The following is an 18675-nucleotide window of genomic DNA, read 5'->3' as shown; positions in this document are numbered from 1 at the left end:
GCCAAACATGGGCGGCAAAACACATTTGATTAAAGCTCATCCGAAAGACCTATGTTTCTCCCTCCATTTCCCCATTCATACACGATGGGCGGCAAAACAAACTCGACTCGGCCGAAATCGATGCAGGCAAATAATTTCAATAGGCACGGGTTTGTAACTTCACTCAAACGTGACACAACCGCCCTACCTGTCAGCCCCGTTCATACACCGTAGGCGCCAACCATGGGCGCCAAAACACCCTCTCCTTGCCCGAAATCACTCTGGGCAAATATTTGCGAGATGCGAGATTACCGTCCTATACCCAACCGACGAGACGTCCAAATTTTAAACGGGGGCTAAGTTCGTAACTTTCCCATATTTCAGACAGGCGCGTCCCAAAAACATGGTTCCCCGTACCTCTCCCTCCATTTTCCCATTCATACACCGTCCGCACTAGAACACCATCCCCACACCAGCCTCCTCCGTCCGCCACCCCATCCATCGCCGCCGTCCTCCACCCCATCCATCACCACCGTCCTCCACAATGCCGGAGCGCCTACCAAGACCATGTCGTCCACTGCTAGAGATGGATGTTTCTCATCCACGGCGATGGACCAAGAGCCTTGCATCGCGTCCTCTCGTTTCATCGGCTCCGTCGTCCTGTTTGCCGGGGCTGCTCACACGACCTTCTCTTCCACCGCAACGGGACTTATCACCCGATGCACCCGTCTACCGTCGCAGATCTGCTTCAACACCACCGATAGCATCGCACCCCCGATGCCTACACGGCGCCGCAAGAGAGGTGGTACTTCATATCTCCACAACTTCTTGATCTCAACCAGAAAATAGATCGTAACTTGGTTACTGTACTTTCTTTTCAGCTCTTAGAATTTAGTTCTTAGTTTGAAGCAAACAATGGATGCTAAATAAAATTTCCCCGGTTTGGAGCTTTAAATCTGCCATGGCATAGTCATAATAGGGTTTAATTGATCATGCTTAGGGTTTAATTGATCATGTTGGTTCCATGGTAGTTTCTTTAATAGAAATTGGAGGGGAAACCCTCTTTTGCTCAAAAAAATGCTTAGGGTTTCCCCCTTTTATGATCACTATACGATCAGCATACGTGCTTCATGTCATAATAGCACTGCTCCACCCATCAAGCTAAACAAGCTTAGTTGTTCAAATACGAATCTGATATTATTAAAACAGAGTCGTTTAATTGGTCAGCTAAATGTTCCTAATTTAGTTTCGAAAGTGCATGTTCGCCGCTCGGGTGTGTATCTCTACAGGGTGCCCACGGTGGGCCGCGGCCCACCCTGGGATTTTGGGTCGGCCCAGGCCCCGATTCCCCTCGGTTCTACTGCGCGCTTCCGATCTCTACTCCCCTCTGCTTGTTTCAGGGTGATATGCCTGATGCATGCACAAGTCTGCTGAAGGCTGTGACACAAACCCAACATATATTGCAGCAAAGAAGGCAAAACATCTTGAAGATAGCGAGACAACCCCAAAGTCTTGTCTTGATGCAGTGTTCAAGTTACTTGAGACTAGCAGTCAAACAAGCTCACAAAATTCGCTATCTGAATCAGTTCGACTTATTCAGTCCCAGGTTCTAGCAGAAAGGCATTCTGCAACTCAACTTCGACTTGAAGTCCTATCTCTAAGAAAGATTGCGGAGAACACCAATGAGAACCTCATTGTTAAACAGCTACACCTGGAAGCTATGCCCGACATGCTAGGCCGGTCTCACAGCCTTGCTCAGCAGCTTGCGCAGCAGTTCCCGCGCAAGGCTAACCTTTCTTGAACTGTCTTGGAAGTGGTCTCGGTTCAGTATTATTTTGTTACGCTGCAATGGTGCCCAGTTTTTGTAATCTGCTTCTTCGTTGCGCTTTATGATCATTGGTGGTGAACTTCGATGCCTAGTGGATGCTATGTCGTAATTTCTTTATTGTATAGAGTAGGTTTATTCTTAATTCCTACTAGTTACTGCCATCATTCCCTATCTGAAAAAAAATCTGATGTAGTCGACCGGGCCGAAACATTCGCCTCTAACGGGCCTGGTTTTTAGCGGGCCACAATTGGGCCGGCCTGCATCTTTCTTGGGCCCGAATGGCCATTGGGGCCTTCACACTTTGCGCCAGGCCCACAACTTACTCCGGCCTATATTCGGCCAAAATTTTAGTTGGGCCTTTTATGGACCCAGCGCTTAGTTTGGCCCATGTAGCGTTGGGCCATTAATAGGCTGAATATTTTGGTGGCCTGTTACGGCCTAGAAGAAACCATGGGCCTTTAGCAGGCCGAAATTCATGTTTGGCCTCAATTTTCACTTGTCGTCGATGGGCCTTCAGTAGGCTGAAAGGTAGACCGGGCCTTTTTTGGCCCAGTTATATGACGGGCCGTTACCAGACCGAAACATATTTCGGGCCTTAGTTGGCCCACTGATATCATGGGCCTTTAAGAAGCCGAAAGCTTAGTACATGCATCAACGGGCCGAATTGTACGACAGGCCTTTAACAGGCCCAAAGTCACGTTGGGCTGAACTGTTGCCACCTTGATCACGGGCCGTTAGTGGGCCGGGTGTCGCGTCGGACCATATATGGCCCATCAGCAGCACGGGCCATTCCCAGGCCAAAAGACACACCGGGCTGAAATGGGCCCATGTCTACATCGGGCCTCTTACAGGCCGAAATTCACTGGGCCGTAATTGGGCCCAAATATTCGGCGGACAATTAACAGGCCAGACTGGCTTCGGGCCATAAGTGGGCCTTATTAAACAAGTCATTATTGGGCTGGCCCACTAGTACCTGAGTAAGTACTACGGGCCTTTGACTGGGCCGGCCTTTTTAACCTATATGGGCCTTTGTTGGGCCGTGCCACGTGTCGACGTATCATAGGCGCCTCTTGTCCAATGAATGGATGACATTAGTCCCAACGGTGAGCCAACACGTGTTTCCTCCGGCCAATGACAATTTTACACGTGGAAAATCCTCATTGGTCCTGGTTGTTAACAGGTTATCGGATCCAAAACCAGACCCGATAGCTTAACGGTGACCCGTTACGGTGGATGCCACGTGTCAGTCACCCTTGATGAAAGCACTTCTATGAAGCGCGATTTATCGTCATGGAAGTGGACACTTCCGTGATGATAATTTAGGTAATGTCATGGAACACTTCTACGATAGCACAGGTATGACTATCTTGATTCTGTCATAAATCGTCATGGATGTACATGCATGAAAAAAAACGTGACCTACTATGACAAACATGTATCATCACGGAAGTGTCTTTTTTTGTAGTGCTGGAAGCGGAACTGCCCCAAGTATTTGGCGGATAAGAAGGATGGCAAAGTGAAAGGTATATTTGATATACATGTTATTGATGTGTACCTAACTAATGCTCGTAGTAGCGCCTAGGTATTTGATACTAGTTCTGTTGCTCATATTTGCAACTCGAAACAGGGGCTACGGATTAAACGAAGATTTGCTAAGGACGAGGTGACGATGCGCGTCGGAAATGGTTCCAAGGTCGATGTGATCGCCGTTGGCATGCTACCCCTACATCTTCCTTTGGCATTAGTTCTTGACCTGAATAATTGTTATTTGGTGCCAGCGTTGAGCATGAACATTATATCTAGATCTTGTTTGATGCGAGATGGTTATTCATTTAAATCAGAGAATAATGGTTGTTCTATTTATATGAGTAATATCTTTTATGGTCATGCACCCTTGATGAGTGGTCTATTTGTGTTGAGTCTCGATCGTAGTGATACACATATTCATAATATTGAAGCCAAAAGATGCAAAGTTAATAATGATAGTGCAACTTATTTGTGGCATTGTCCATTAGGTCATATTGGTATAAAGCGCATGCAGAAACTCCATGCTGATGGGCTTTTGGAATCACTTGATGCTTGCGAACCATGCCTCATGGGCAAGATGACTAAGACTCCGTTCTCCGGAACAATGGAGCGAGCCACTGACTTATTGGAAATAATACATACTGATGTATGCGGTCCAATGAGTGTTGAGGCTCGTGGCGGGTATCGTTATTTTCTGACCTTCACAGATGATTTGAGCAGATATGGGTATATCTACTTGATGAAACATAAGTCTGAAACATTTGAAAAGTTCAAAGAATTTTAGAGTGAAGTGGAAAATCATCGTAACAAGAAAATTAAGTTTCTACGATCTGATCGCAGAGGCGAATATTTGAGTTACGAGTTTGGTCTTCATTTGAAACAACGTGGAATAGTTTCGCAACTCACGCCACCTGGAACAACACAGCGTAATGGTGTGTCCGAACATCGTAATCGTACTTTATTAGATACGGTGCGATCTATGATGTCTCTTATCGATTTACCACTATCGTTTTGGGGTTATGCTTTAGAGACGGCTGCATTCACGTTAAATAGGGCACCATCTGAATCCGTTGAGACGACACCATATGAATTGTGGTTTGGCAAGAAACCTAAGCTATCGTTTCTTAAAGTTTGGGGTTGCGATGCTTATGTGAAAAAGCTTCAACCTGATAAGTCAAACACAAATCGGAGAAGTGTGTCTTCATAGGATACCCAAAAGAAACTGTTGGGTACACCTTCTATGACAGATCCGAAGGCAAGATCTTTGTTTCTAAGAATGAATCCTTTCTGGAGAAGGAGTTTCTCTCGAAAGAAGTGAGTGGGAGGAAAGTAGAACTTGATGAGGTAGTTGTACCTTCTCTCGAATTGGAAAGTAGTTCATCACAGAAATTAGTTCCAGTGATGCCTACACCAATTAGTGAGGAAGCTAATGATGATGATCATGAAATTTCAGATCAAGTTACTACCAAACCTCGTAGGTCAATCAGAGTACGTTCCGCACCAGAGTGGTACGGTAATCCAGTTCTGGAAGTCATGTTACTAGACCATGACGAACCTACGAACTATGAGGAAGCGATGATGAGCCCCGATTCCACGAAATGGCTTGAGGCCATGAAATTTGAGATGGGATCCATGTATGAGAACAAAGTATGGACTTTGGTTGACTTGCCTGATGATCGGCAAGCCATAGAAAATAAATGGATCTTCAAAAAGAAGACTGACGCTGACAGTAATGTTACTGTCTACAAAGCTCGACTTGTTGCGAAAGGTTTTCGGCAAGTTCAAGGAGTTGACTATGATGGGACCTTCTCACCCGTAGCCATGCTTAAGTCTGTCCGAATCATGTTAGCAATTGCCGCATTTTATGATTATGAAATTTGGCAAATGGATGTCAAAACTGCATTCCTTAGTGGATTTCTTAAAGAAGAGTTCTATATGATGCAACCAGAAGGTTTTGTCGATCCTAAAGGTGCTAACAAAGTGTGCAAGCTCCAGCAATCCATTTATGGACTGGTGCAAGCCTCTCGGAGTTGGAATATACGCTTTGATAGTGTGATCAAAGCATATGGTTTTATACAGACTTTTGGAGAAGCCTATATTTACAAGAAAGTGAGTGGGAGCTCTGTAGCATTTCTAATATTATAAGTGGATGACATATTGTTGATTGGACATGATATAGAATTTTTGGATAACATAAAAGGATACTTGAATAAGAATTTTTCAATGAAAGACCTCGGTGAAGATGCTTATATATTGGGCATCAAGATCTATAGCGATAGATCAAGACGCTTAATTGGAGTTTCACAAAGCACATACCTTGATACGGTTTTGAAGAAGTTCGAAATGGACCAGTCAAAGAAAGGGTTCTTGCCTGTGCTACAAGGTGTGAAGTTGAGTTAGACTCAATGCCCGACCAATGCAGAAGATAGAGAGAAAATGAAAGTCATTCCCTATGCCTCAGCCATAGGTTCTATCATGTATGCAATGATGTGTACCAGACCTGATGTGTGCCTTGCTATAAGTTTAGCAGGGAGGTACCAAACTAATCCAGGAGTGGATCACTGGACAGTGGTCAAGAACGTCCTGAAATACCTGAAAAGGACTAAGGACAAGTTTCTCGTTTATGGAGGTGACATTGATCCGGATGACTAGCTTTGACACTGATCCGGATGACTCTAAGTCGCAAACCAGATATGCATTTATATTGAATGGTGGAGATGTCAGTTGGTCTAGTTCCAAGCAGAGCGTCGTGGCGAGATCTACGTGTGAAGCGGAGTACATAGCTGCTTCAGAAGCTGCAAATGAAGGGGTTCATATCCGATCTAGGTGTAATACCTAGTGCATCGGGTCTAATGAAAATCTTTTGTGACAATACTGGAGCAATTGCCTTAGCAAAGGAATACATATTTCACAAGAGAACCAAACACATCAAGAGACGCTTCAACTCCATCCCCGATCAAGTCAAGGAGGGAGACATAGAGATTTGCAAAATACATATGGATCTTAATGTTGCACACCCATTGACTAAGCCTCTTCCACGAGCACAGCATGATCAGCACCAAGACTCCATGGGTGTTAGAATCATGACGATGTAATCTAGATTACTGACTCTAGTGTAAGTGGGAGACTGAAGGAAATATGCCCTAGAGGCAATAATAAAGTTGTTATCTATATTTCCTTATATCATGATAAATATTTATCATTCATGCTAGAATTGTATTAACCGGAAACTTGATACATGTGTGAATACATAGACAAAACAAAGTGTCCCTAGTATGCCTCTACTAGACTAGCTCGTTAATCAAAAATGGTTAAGTTTCCTGACCATAGACATGTGTTGTCATTTGATGAATGGATCACGTCATTAGGAGAATAATGTGATGGACAAGACCCATCCGTTAGCTTAGCATAATGATCGTTAAGTTCTATTGATATTGCTTTCTTCATGACTTATACATATTCCTTTGACTATGAGATTATGTAACTCCCGAATACCGGAGGAACACCTTGTGTGCTATCAAACGTCACAACGTAACTGGGTGATTATAAATATGCTCTACAGGTGTCTCCGAAGGTGTTTGTTGGGTTGGCATAGATCAAGATTAGGATTTGTCACTCCGTGTATCGGAGAGGCATCTCTGGGCCCTCTCAATAATGCACATCACTATAAGCCTTGCAAGAAATGTGACTAATGAGTTAGTTACGGGATGATGCATTACAGAACGAGTAAAGAGACTTGCTGGTAATGAGATTGAACTAGGTATGAGGATACCGACGATCGAATCTCGGGCAAGTAACATACCGATGACAAAGGGAATGACGTATGTTGTTATTGCGGTTTCACCGATAAAGATCTTCGTAGAATATGTAGGAACCAATATGAGCATCCAGGTTCCGCTGTTGGTTATTGATCGGAGATGTGTCTCGGTCATGTCTATATAGTTCTCGAACCCGTAGGGTCCGCACGCTTAACGTTCGATGACGATTTGTATTATGAGTTACGTGTTTTGGTCACCGAAGATTGTTCAGAGTCCCGGATGAGATCACGGACATGACGAGGAGTCTCGAAATAGTCGAGAGGTAAAGATTGATATATTGGACGATAGTATTTGGACACCGGAATGGTTTCGGGACATTTCGGATATTTATCGGAGTACCGAGGGGTTACCGGAACCCCCCGGGGAAGTAATGGGCCAACATGGGCCATAGGGGAGAGAGAGGGGAGCCCACAAGGGGTGGCGCCCCCCCCCCCCCATGGGCTATCCGAATTGGACAAGGGGAAGGGGGCGCCGCCCCCTTTCCTTTCCCCCTCTCCCTCTCCTTCCCTCTTTCCCCCTCCATGAGAAGGAAAAAAGGGGGGCGAATCCTACTAGGACTGAAGTCCTAGTAGGACTCCCTCCCTCATGGCGTGCCCCTGGTGGCCAGCCTCCTCCTCTCCCTCCTTTATATACATGGGCAAGGCAACCCTTGGAGACACACCAATTGTTCCAGGCCATGTGCAGCGTCTCTCTCCACGGTTTACTCCTCCGGTCATATTCACGTAGTGCTTAGGCGAAGCCCTACGCAGATCACATCACCATCACCGTCACCACGCCATCGTGCTGACGAAACTCTCCCTCGATCCTCTGCTGAATCAAGAGTTCGAGGGATGTCATCGAGCTGAACGTGTGCAGAACTCGGAGGTGTCGTACGTTCGGTACTTGATCGGCTGGATCGTGAAGCCGTTCGACTACATCAACCGCGTTAAACTAACGCTTCCGCTTTCGGTCTAAGAGGGTACATGGACACACTCTTCCCCTCTCGTTGCTATGCATCTCCTAGATAGATCTTGCGTGATCGTAGGAAAATTTTTGAAATTGCATGCTACGTTCCCCAACACTTATGTCTATGGTTAGGAAACTTAACCATCTTTGATTAACGAGCTAGTCTAGTAGAGGCTTACTAGGGACACGGTGTTTTGTCTATGTATCCACACATGTATCAAGTTTCCGGTTAATACAATTCTAGCATGAATAATAAACATTTATCATGATATAAGTACATATAAAATAACTATTTGGGGAACGTAATAATTTCAAAAAAAATTACGTACACGCAAGATCATGGTGATGCATAGCAACGAGAGGGGAGAGTGTTGTCCACGTACCCTCGTAGACCGAAAGCGGAAGCGTTAGAACAACGCGGTTGATGTAGTCGTACGTCTTCATGATCCGACCGATCCAAGTACCGAACGTACGGCACCTCCGAGTTCAGCACACGTTCAGCTCGATGACGTCCCTCGAGCTCCAATCCACCGAGCTTTGAGGGAGAGTTCCGTCAGCACGACGGCGTGGTGACGATGATGATGTTCTACCGACGCAGGGCTTCGCCTAAGCACCGCTATGATATTATCGAGGTGGATTATGGTGGAGGGGGGCACCGCACACGGCTAAGAGATCAAGAGATCAATTGTTGTATCTTTGGGGTGCCCCCTACCCCCGTATATAAAGGAGCAAGGGGGGAGGCGGCCGGTCTAGAAGGAGGGCGCGCCAAGGGGGGAGTCCAACTCCCACCGGGAGTAGGACTCCTCCTTTCCTTGTTGGAGTAGGAGAAGGAGAAGGAAGGAAGGGGGCGCCCCCCCTCCCTAGTCCAATTCGGACTAGTCCATGGGGAGGGGTGCGGCCACCCTTTGGGGCCTTTCTCTCCTTTCCCGTATGGCCCATTAAGGCCCAATACGAATTCCCGTAACTCTCCGGTACTCCGAAAAATACCCGAATCACTCGGAACCTTTCCGATGTCCGAATATAGTCGTCCAATATATCGATCTTTACGTCTCGACCATTTCGAGACTCCTCGTCATGTCCCTGATCTCATCCGGGACTCCAAACTCATAATATAAATGTCATCTAACTTTAAGCGTGTGGACCCTACGGGTTCGAGAACTACATAGACATGACCGAGACATGTCTCCGGTCAATAACCAATAGCGGAACCTGGATGCTCATATTGGCTCCCACATATTCTACGAAGATCTTTATCGGTCAAACCGCATAACAACATACGTTGTTCCCTTTGTCATCGGTATGTTACTTGCCCGAGATTCGATCGTCGGTGTCTCAATACCTAGTTCAATCTCATTACCGGCAAGTCTCTTCACTCGTTCCATAATACATCATCCCGCAACTAACTCATTAGTTGCAATGCTTGCAAGGCTTTAAGTGATGTGCATTACCAAGTGGGCCCAGAGATACCTCTCCGACAATTGGAGTGACAAATCCTATTCTCGAAATACGCCAACCCAACAAGTACCTTCGGAGACACCTGTAGAGCACCTTTATAATCACCCAGTTACGTTGTGACGTTTGGCAGCACACAAAGTGTTCCTCCGGTAAACGGGAGTTGCATAATCTCATAGTCATAGGAACATGTATAAGTCATGAAGAAAGCAATAACAACATACTAAATGATCGAGTGCTAAGCTAACGGAATGGGTCAAGTCAATCACATCATTCTCCTAATGATGTGATCCCGTTAATCAAATGACAACCCATGTCAATGGCTAGGAAACATAACCATCTTTGATCAACGAGCTAGTCAAGTAGAGGCATACTAGTGACACTATGTTTGTCTATGTATTCACACATGTACTAAGTTTCCGGTTAATACAATTCTAGCATGAATAATAAACATTTATCATGATATAAGGAAATAAATAATAACTTTATTATTGCCTCTAGGGCATATTTCCTTCAATCTCCCACTTGCACTAGAGTCAATAATGTAGTTCACATCACCATGTGATTTAACACCAATAGTTCACATCATCATGTGATTAACACCCATAGTTCACATTGTCATGTGACCAACACCCAAAGGGTTTACTAGAGTCAATAATCTAGTTCACATTGCAATGTTATTAACACCCAAAGAGTAGTAAGGTGTGATCATGTTTTGCTTGTGAGAGAAGTTTAGTCAACGGGTCTGCCACATTCAGATCCGTATGTATTTTGCAAATTTCTATGTCAACCATGCTCTGCACGGAGCTACTCTAGCTAATTGCTCCCACTTTCAATATGTATCCAGATTGAGACTTAGAGTCATCTGGATCAGTGTCAAAACTTGCATCGACGTAACCCTTTACGACGAACCTTTTTGTCACCTCCATAATCGAGAAACATATCCTTATTCCACTAAGGATAATTTTGACCGCTTCCAGTGATCTACTCCTAGATCACTATTGTACTCCCTTGCCAAACTCAGTGGTAGGGTATACAATAGATCTGGTACATAGCATGGCATACTTTATAGAACCTATGGCTGAGGCATAGGGAATGACTTTCATTCTCTTTCTATCTTCTGCAGTGGTCGGGCTTTGAGTCTTACTCAATTTCACACCTTGTAACACAGGCAAGAACTCTTTCTTTGACTGTTCCATTTTGAACTACTTCAAAATCTTGTCAAGGTATGTACTCATTGAAAAAACTTATCAAGCGTTTTGATCTATCTCTATAGATCTTGATGCTCAATATGTAAGCAGCTTCACCGAGGTCTTTCTTTGAAAAACTCCTTTCAAACGCTCCTTTATGCTTTGCAGAATAATTCTACATTATTTCCGATCAACAATATGTCATTCACATATACTTATCAGAAATGCTGTAGTGCTCCCACTCACTTTCTTGTAAATACAGGCTTCACCGCAAGTCTGTATAAAACTATATGCTTTGATCAACTCATCAAAGCGTATATTCCAACTCCGAGATGCTTGCACCAGTCCATAGATGGATCGCTGGAGCTTGCACATTTTGTTAACACCTTTAGGATCGACAAAACCTTCTGGTTGCATCATATACAACTCTTCTTTAATAAATCCATTAAGGAATGCAGTTTTGCTTATCCATTTGCCAGATTTCATAAAATGCGGCAATTGCTAACATGATTCGGACAGACTTAAGCATAGATACGAGTGAGAAACTCTCATCGTAGTCAACACCTTGAACTTGTCGAAAAACCATTTTGCGACAATTCTAGCTTTGTAAATAGTAACACTACTATCAGCGTCTGTCTTCCTCTTGAAGATCCATTTAATCTCAATGGCTCGCCGGTCATTGGGCAAGTAAATCAAAGTCCATACTTTGTTCTCATACATGGATCCCATCTCAGATTTCATGGCCTCAAGCCATTTCGCGGAATCTGGGCTCATCATCGCTTCCTCATAGTTCGTAGGTTCGTCATGGTCAAGTAACATGACCTCCAGAACAGGATTACCGTACCACTCTAGTGCGGATCTCACTCTGGTTGACCTACAAGGTTCGATAGTAACTTGATCTGAAGTTACATGATCATCATCATTAGCTTCCTCACTAATTGGTGTAGGAGTCACAGGAACAAATTTCTGTGATGAACTACTTTCCAATAAGGGAGCAGGTACAGTTACCTCATCAAGTTCTACTTTCCTCCCACTCACTTCTTTCGAGAGAAACTCCTTCTCTAGAAAGGATCCATTCTTAGCAACGAATATCTTGCCTTCGGATCTGTGATAGAATGTGTACCCAATTGTCTCCTTTGGGTATCCTATGAAGACACATTTCTCCGATTTGGGTTTGAGCTTATCAGGATGAAACTTTTTCTTATAAGCATCGCAACCCCAAACTTTAAGAAACGACAACTTTGGTTTCTTGCCAAACTACAGTTCATACGGTGTCGTCTCAAACGGATTTAGATGGTGCCCTTTTTTACGTGAATGCAGCTGACTCTAATGCATAACCCCAAAACTATAGTGGTAAATCGGTAAGAAACATCATAGATCTCACTATATCCAATAAAGTACGGTTATGACGTTCGGACACACCATTATGTTGTGGTGTTCCAGGTGGCACGATTTTGTGAAACTATTCCACATTGTTTTAATTGAAGACCAAACTCATAACTCAAATATTTGTCTCCGCGATCAGATCGTAGAAACCTTATTTTCTTGTCACGATGATTTTCCACTTCACTCTGAAATTCTTTGAACTTTTCAAATGTTTCAGATCTATGTTTCATCAAGTAGATATACCCATATCTGCTCAAATCATCTGTGAAGGTCAGAAAATAACGATACCCGCCGCGAGTCTCAACACTCATCGGATCGCATACATCAGTATGTATTATTTCCAATAAGTCAGTTGCTTGCTCCATTGTTCCGGAGAACGGAGTCTTAGTCATCTTGCCCATAAGGCATGGTTCGCAAGCATCAAGTGATTCCAAAAGCCCATCAGCATGGAGTTTCTTCATGCGCTTTACACCAATATGACCTAAACGGTAGTGCCACAAATAAGTTGCACTATCATTATTAACTTTGCATCTTTTGGCTTCAGTATTATGAATATGTGTATCACTACAATCGAGATCCAACAGATCATTTTCATTGGGTCTATGACCATTGAAGGTTCTATTCATGTAAACAGAACAACAATTATTCTCTGACTTTAAATAAATAAATGTATTGCAATAAACATGATCAAATCATATTCATGCTCAACGCAAACACCAAATAACACTTATTTAGGTTCAACACTAATCCCGAAAGTATAGGGTGTGTGCGATGATGATCATATCAATCTTGGAACCACTTCCAATACACATCGTCACTTCATCCTTAACTAGTTTATGTTTGCAACTCCCGTTTCGAGTTACTACTCTTTAGCAACTGAACCAGTATCAAATACCGAGGGGTTGCTACGAACACTAGTAAAATACACATCAATAATCTGTATATCAAATATACCTTTGTTCACTTTGCCATCCTTCTTATCCACCAAATACTTGGGGCAGTTCCGCTTCCAGTGACCAGTCCCTTTGCAGTAGAAGCACTTAGTCTCAGGCTTAGGTCCAGACTTGGGCTTCTTCACTTGAGCAGCAACTTGCTTGCCGTTCTTCTTGAAGTTCCGGTTCTATCCCTTTGCCCTTTTCTTGAAACTAGTGGTCTTGTTAACCATCAACACTTGATGCTCTTTCTTGATTTCTACCTTCGTCGATTTCAGCATCGAAGAGCTCGGGAATTACTTTCGTCATCCCTTGCATACTATAGTTCATCACGAAGTTCTACTAACTTGGTGATGGTGACTAGAGAATTCTGTCAATCACTATTTTATCTGGAAGATTAACTCCCACTTGATTCAAGCGATTGTAGTACCCAGACAATCTGAGCACATGCTCACTGCTTGAGCTATTCTCCTCCATCTTTTAGCTATAGAACTTGTTGGAGACTTCATATCTCTCAACTCGGGTATTTGCTTGAAATATTAACTTCAACTCCTGGAATATCTCATATGGTCCATGACGTTCAAAACGTCTTTGAAGTCCCGATTCTAAGCCGTGAAGCATGGTGCACTAAACTATCAAGTAGTCATCATATTGAGCTAGCCAAACGTTCATAACGTCTGCATCTGCTCCTGCAATAGGTCTGTCACCTAGCGGTGCATCAAGGACATAATTCTTCTGTGCAGCAATGAGGATAATCCTCAGATCACGGATCCAATCCGCATCATTGCTCCTAACATCTTTCAACATAATTTTTCTCTAGGAACATATCAAAATAAACATAGGGAAGCAACAACGCGAGCTATTGATCTACAACATAATTTGCAAAATACTATCAGGACTAAGTTCATGATAAATTTCAGTTCAATTAATCATATTACTTAAGAACTCCCACTTAGATAGACATCCCTCTAATCTTCTAAGTGATCACGTGATCCATATCAACTAAACCATGTCCGATCATCACGTGAGATGGAGTAGTTTCAATGGTGAACATCACTATGTTGATCATATCTACTATATGATTCACGCTCGACCTTTCGGTCTCCGTGTTCCGAGGCCATATCTGTTATATGCTAGGCTCATCAAGCTTAACCTGAGTATTCCGTGTGTGCAACTGTTTTGCACCCGTTGTATTTGAACGTAGAGCCTATCACACCCGATCATCACGTGGTGTCTCAGCACGAAGAACTTTCGCAATGGTGCATACTCAGGGAGAACACTTATACTTTGATAATTTAGTGAGGGATCATCTTATAATGCTACCGACAATCAAAGCAAGATAAGATGCATAAAAGATAAACATCACATGCAATCAATATAAGTGATATGATATGGCCATCATCATCTTGTGCTTGTGATCTCCATCTCCGAAGCACCGTCAGGATCACCATCGTCACCGGCGCGACACATTGATCTCCATCGTAGCATCGTTGTCGTCTCGCCAATCTTATGCTTCTAAGACTATCGCTACCGCTTAGTGATAAAGTAAAGCATAAAGCATTACAGGGCGATTGCATTGCATACAATAAAGCGACACCAATATGGCTCCTGCCAGTTGCCAATAACTCGGTTACAAAACATGATCATCTCATACAATAAATTTAGCATCATGCTTTGACCATATCACATCACAACATGCCCTGCAAAAACAAGTTAGACGTCCTCTACTTTGTTGTTGCAAGTTTTACGTGGCTGCTACGGGCTTAGCAAGAACTGTTCTTACCTACGCATCAAAACCACAACGATAGTTTGTCAAGTTGGTGCTGTTTTAACCTTCGCAAGGACCGGGCGTAGCCACACTCGGTTCAACTAAAGTTGGAGAAACTGACACCCGCCAGCCACCTATGTGCAAAGCACGTCGGTAGAACCAGTCTTGCGTAAGCGTAAGCGTAATGTCGGTCCGGGCCGCTTCATCCAACAATACTGCCGAACCAAAGTATGACATGCTGGTAAGCAGTATGACTTATATCGCCCACAACTCACTTGTGTTCTACTCGTGCATATGACATCTACGCATAAGACCCAGCTCGGATGCCACTGTTTGGGGAACGTAGTAATTTCAAAAAAAAATTACGTACACGCAAGATCATGGTGATGCATAGCAACGAGAGGGGAGAGTGTTGTCCACGTACCCTCGTAGACCGAAAGCGGAAGCGTTAGCACAACGCGGTTGATGTAGTCGTACGTCTTCACGATCCGACCGATCCAAGTACCGAACGTACGGCACCTCCGAGTTCAGCACATGTTCAGCTCGATGACGTCCCTCGAACTCCGATCCAGCCGAGCTTTGAGGGAGAGTTCCGTCAGCACGACGGCGTGGTGACGATGATGATGTTCTACCGACGCAGGGCTTCGCCTAAGCACCGCTACGATATTATCGAGGTGGATTATGGTGGAGGGGGGCACCGCACACGGCTAAGAGATCAAGAGATCAATTGTTGTATCTTTGGGGTGCCCCCCTACCCCCGTATATAAAGGAGCAAGGGGGGAGGCGGCCGGCCTAGGAGAAGGGCGTGCCAAGGGGGGAGTCCTACTCCCACCAGGAGTAGGACTCCTCCTTTCCTTGTTGGAGTAGGAGAAGGAGAAGGAAGGAAGGGGGCGCCCCCCCTCCCTAGTCCAATTCGGACTAGTCCATGGGGAGGGGTGCGGCCACCCTTTGGGGCCTTTCTCTCCTTTCCCGTATGGCCCATTAAGGCCCAATACGAATTCCCGTAACTCTCCGGTACTCCGAAAAATACCTGAATCACTCGGAACCTTTCCGATGTCCAAATATAGTTGTCCAATATATCGATCTTTACGTCTCGACCATTTCGAGACTCCTCGTCATGTCCCTGATCTCATCCGGGACTCCGAACTCCTTCGGTACATCAAAACACATAAACTCGTAATATAACCGTCATCTAACTTTAAGCGTGCGGACCCTATGGGTTCGAGAACTATGTAGACATGACCGAGACACGTCTCCGGTCAATAACCAATGGCGGAACCTGGATGCTCATATTGGCTCCTGCATATTCTACGAAGATGTTTATCGGTCAAACCGCATAACAACATACGTTGTTCCCTTTGTCATCGGTATGTTACTTGCCCGAGATTCGATCGTCGGTATCTCAATACCTAGTTCAATCTCGTTACCGGCAAGTCTCTTTACTCGTTTCGTAATACATCATCCCGCAACTAACTCATTAGTTGCAATGCTTGCAAGGCTTTAAGTGATGTGCATTACCAAGTGGGCACAGAGATACCTCTCCGACAATCGGAGTGAAAAATCCTAATCTCGAAATACGCCAACCCAACAAGTACCTTCGGAGACACCTGTAGAGCACCTTTATAATCACCCAGTTACGTTGTGACGTTTGGCAGCACACAAAGTGTTCCTCCGGTAAACAGGAGTTGCATAATCTCATAGTCATAGGAACATGTATAAGTCAAGAAGAAAGCAATAGCAACATACTAAACGATCGAGTGCTAAGCTAATGGAATGGGTCAAGTCAATCACATCATTCTCCTAATGATGTGATCCCGTTAATCAAATGACAACCCATGTCAATGGCTAGGAAACATAACCATCTTTGATCAACGAGCTAGTCAAATAGAGGCATACTAGTGACACTATGTTTGTCTATGTATTCACACACGTACTAAGTTTTCGGTAATACAATTCTAGCATGAATAATAAACATTTATCATGATATAAGGAAATAAATAATAACTTTATTATTGCCTCTAGGGCATATTTCCTTCAATAACAACTTTATTATTGCTTCTAGGGCATATTTCCTTCACCGGCGTCCTGGCTCATCCTCAAACATTTCGAATCTCAGTTTTTAAATCCCCATAAATCCAAAACTCACGAGAAAGTCATCAAAGGTGGCATAGTGTCATGTCATGGCACATATATGTCGTGGTAAAAACATTGCCAATTTGGGCCAAGCTTTATTACAAACCGGAGCCTATCGGAAGAACCATCATGGTTTCGATAGGGAAACATGTCCCCTTGTGGGCCAAACGATAATCGCTCCCTCTTCTAGCCTTGTATTTTCTTCTCCACGCAGCACGGAACAACGGGAGATTCACACTGGACTTTGAAATTATTCAGGGTTTGTTTGCCTTTTTTATTCATCAATTGAGTATTTTAGCCGTTTTGTGTCCATAATTCAAATCCGAACTACAAATACATGCTCGAGTGCACCAAAATGGCTAGAAAAAACGTACATGTGTCCTTGGGGTGCATGTTTAGGTCCCATGGAACGAATGGGAATGAATTCAACCGTCTCGTCGTCCTGGCTTGGCCACAAACATTGCGAATCTCGGTTTTTAAATCTCTGTAAATCCAAAACTCACCAGGAAATCGTAAAACTTGGCATGGTGTCACTACATGGTACGTATAATTGTCCAATTTGGGCGAAGCTATATTACAAGCCTCTTACAAACCAGAGCCTGTCGCAACCCTCGTGGTTCCGGTAGGGAAACATGCCCCTCTTGTGGGCAAAACGATAATCGCTGCCTCTTCTCGCCTTGAACTTTGTTTTCTACAGGCAACATAGAATAACAGGAGTGTCGTGCTGAAATTTGAAACTATTCATGGTTCATTTGGCCATTCTATATATTAATTAAGTATTCTAGGCATTTAATGTAGTGCATAATTCAAATTTGAACTACAAGCACATGCTCCAGTGAAGCAAAATGGGTGGGAAATCGTACATGTGTCATTGGGTGCATGTTTAGGTCTGATTTAAGGAATGGGAATGAATTACAAACTTCTCATCATCCTGAAACATTGAGAATCTCGGTTTTTAAATCGCAGTAAATCAAAAACTCACCCAAAAAACATGAAACTTGGCATGGTTTCATGACATGGCACATATATGCCATGGTAAAAAAATCGTCCAGTTTGAGACAAGGCGCACACATTAATTGCCAACAAAGTCCTTTTTGAAACAAATAGCTGACAGGTTAATATCGCAAACGGTTGTATTATATGAACCGTGTCAAAATTTAACCATACTCGGTGGCGTGCGTGCAACTGTTTGATTAGACAGGACGAGCGCGAGACGTCCGCCGTGCAGGCTCGATGGGATGTGTGCGAGCAGTCCGCCACACAGGCTCGATGGGACGCATGCATCCTGTCCACCTCGCAGGCTCGACGGGACACGTGCGAGCAGCAAGGCCGCCCATGCTCACCGGCAAGCGAGCTCTTTGACCATGCACCAGCCGCCGCCCGCTTCGCTTAGAACTTCTCCATTAATGGGTTAATTAAAGCACCTAGACGGAGGGTGTTTGCTTGTGATCCCATGGCAGCATTTGCTTTGCTCGTGTTTTCAACTCGTATTCCGGCCTAATTTAAATTGCCACATAGGGAAACGGATAATACGACGACAAATAAAATGGCAACGGATAATACGACGACAAATTTACAATGGCACGGATAATAATTGTCTTAAATATTCCGGAAAATTTAAAATGCCACATGCAGCAAAGCCCGGAAGACACAGGGTCATGAGAAGAAGGAACTCGTAGACAACGATCTAGGTCGCTATTGTCTCTACTCGTCGATG

The sequence above is a fragment of the Triticum aestivum genome, chromosome 4D (genome assembly GCF_018294505.1).
Source record: "Triticum aestivum cultivar Chinese Spring chromosome 4D, IWGSC CS RefSeq v2.1, whole genome shotgun sequence".
In the NCBI taxonomy this organism is placed as follows: domain Eukaryota; kingdom Viridiplantae; phylum Streptophyta; class Magnoliopsida; order Poales; family Poaceae; genus Triticum; species Triticum aestivum.
This window is presented reverse-complemented; position numbering follows the sequence as displayed.